We start from the raw sequence: 2,696 nt of genomic DNA, 5'->3' as shown, positions 1-2,696 counted from the left end.
CCTCATCTACCTGATGATGGTGGGGGATGGTGTGACCTTCCTGTGTGGAATCCCGGGAATACAGAGGACGGGGACATCTCTCTGGTGGGTTCCTGGTATTAGGTGGCTCCATCATATCCTTGTGTCCTTCTGAAAACTCCACCATCACTCCATACTCCTCATCCTCCTCTTTATACTCTTCTTTAACATCAATATTATCATCCCCAAGGTTTCCACTCTGAATATATAATAAAACATTCATTATAATAAACATGCTGTGTATAAATCATAACCACCAATAATTGTTCCTCATCTACCTGATGATGGTGGGGGATGGTGTGACCTTCCTGTGTGGAATCCCGGGAATACAGAGGACGGGGACATCTCTCTGGTGGGTTCCCATTACTGGATCCATCTGTAGGAAACACACACACTGACTGAATACATTGTTTCTGCGTTTATCAGATGATGTGGGATCTAGGTGGAGCCTCGGTACTGCTCTCTCCTTTACAATAAAGTCTCCTCTTACCCGGTGATGTGAGGGGCGGCTGATTGTCCATCATGATGTCCTTCTCGGCACCGCTCATGTCTCCTGTCAGCAGTTTGATGATCTCTCTGGTGACTTCTAGAATCTTCTTTGTATTTCTCTATTCTATCAGGGAGGGAGGTGGAGGCAATGTGATTATCATAGGATCTCCAGACTTCACAGGAGGAAAACTCTAGATTTGAACACATATAGTAAAATCAAATGACATTCCCAGAATCCTCCTCACCTCACCAATCAGGTCTCCTTTTTTATCAAAACTCCACTTGGGATATAATTTACCCAGACAGGGCCCCCCACTCTGTAGGTTACAAGCTTATTGCAAGGAATTCTGGGACCAACAATCTTGCTTTTGCTTGTGAGAGGGACATTGGGAGGAGGAGCTGCGAGGTCAGTGTGATGTCATAGGATTCTCTGACTCTGGATGGAGGGACATTGGGAGGAGGAGCTGTGAGGTCAGTGTGATGTCATAGGATTCTCTGACTTGGATTGGAAGGACATTGAGAGGAGGAGCTAGCTATGAGGTCAGTGTGATGTCATAGGATTCTCTGACTTGGATTGGAAGGACATTGAGAGGAGGAGCTAGCTATGAGGTCAGTGTGATGTCATAGGATTCTCTGACTCTGGTTGGAGGGACATTGAGAGGAGGAGCTGTGAGGCCAGTGTGATGTCATAAGTAAGGATGAGCTCAAGCGTGTTCGCATGGTACACGTGCAGAGCCCGCCAGGAAGGCTGCGCTAATCACAGCCAGGGAGACATTTCCCAATCTCTGCAGCCGAGATTTGGGACAGTTTCTCCCTGGCGGTGATTAGCGCAGCGCCGTGCAGACTTCCTGGCAGGCTCTGCACGTGTACCATGCGAACACGCTGGAGCTAATCCTTAGTCATAAGATTCTCTGACTCTGGATGGAAGGACATTGAGAGGAGGAGCTTTGAGGTCATTGTGATGTCATAGGATTCTCTGACTCTGGTTGGAGGGACATTGAGAGGAGGAGCTTTGAGGTCATTGTGATGTCATAGGATTCTCTGACTCTGGTTGGAGGGACATAGGTAGGAGGAGCTGTGAGGGGCGCTCTGTGAGATATCTGTACACAGAGTCATTTCTCCCGGGTGCGTCACACTTCTCCTAAATAATAGATGAACGTTGTCTTTAGGCTTTGCCAGGACACATCATATTCCTGTGATCTCTGTGTACTCCGGAGACTTTACTGATCACATTTTAGGATGAAGATCTGAGACTGGGATCATTATGGAGATATTCGTTTTCAGGACATTTACTACAAATAATATTTTTCCCTCTTTCTTCCTACTTATAAAATAAAGACATACACATTCCAATCCCCCACCCCCATCTCTAATAAACGTCATATAACTGTTAGTATAGACTGATGAGGTGAGAAGGTGATTGGTGGCAAAGGTGACACATCTCCAAAATGAAGAGAATGTTCCGGCCTTGTAAGTGGGGAAATGTTCTGACCCTGAAGGGGCTAATCTAGGTCTCCACACTATATATGTGTGTATCATCATCTGCTGGAGATAAAAGACGTCACAGTGACTATGGAGGAAGAGGACGGACATGACGGGGTTACTGGGTGTAAATAGAAAATACGATCTTATTACCTCCTCTGCTGCCACTTCCAGTAACGTCTTCTCTCTTTGTTCTCCCGACTCACCTCTCACCCGGAACTTCCTGTCTGTACCTGACATCACTTCCTGTCTTCCATAGAGACTTCCTGTCTGCCATCTTGTGGAGATCAGAGGAACTGCAGAAACATCTCGTAGTGTGAACACGGCCTTGTGCTGTGTGTGTATGTACTGTATATCCTTATAGACAGGGCCGCCATCAGGGGCAGGACTGCTGTTAGAAATCACGGGGCCCCGTACAGCCTACCTGACAGGGCCCCCCAAAAATATATTAAAACAATATTTTCACAAACAAAATACACTAAAATCATTATTAGCAGATACAAACATAACAGAGAACCTGTGTGAATTGTCCCTTTTTAAAATAGTTTTTAAAAATCTTTAAACTTTTTTCTTTATATAATTTTTTAAAGAATGTTAAAATGTATTTTATTTTATAATTTGTTTTTTTTTTTACAAGACAGGTGAGCCAGCAGTGCCGTGGGGGGCAGCACAGTGAGAGGGGGCACAGAGGGGGAATCAGAAGGCAG

The 2,696-nt window shown here is 45.3% G+C and overlaps 1 long non-coding RNA gene across 1 annotated transcript; it reads right to left on the bottom strand.

Moving 5' to 3' along the window:
• Positions 1–354: 354 nt before the first annotated feature.
• On the bottom strand, positions 355–2,181 carry LOC120921738. Its single transcript, XR_005744938.1, has 3 exons — positions 2,143–2,181; positions 509–631; positions 355–394 (listed from the first exon to the last, which is right to left on the bottom strand). It is a non-coding gene; the product is annotated as an uncharacterized LOC120921738 (long non-coding RNA).
• Between the last annotated feature and the right edge of the window lie 515 nt (positions 2,182–2,696).

Source organism: Rana temporaria (genome assembly GCF_905171775.1).
Source record: "Rana temporaria chromosome 4 unlocalized genomic scaffold, aRanTem1.1 chr4a, whole genome shotgun sequence".
Taxonomy (NCBI): domain Eukaryota; kingdom Metazoa; phylum Chordata; class Amphibia; order Anura; family Ranidae; genus Rana; species Rana temporaria.
Note: the sequence above shows the minus strand (reverse complement) of the source record. Positions and strands in the feature narration are given on the sequence as shown.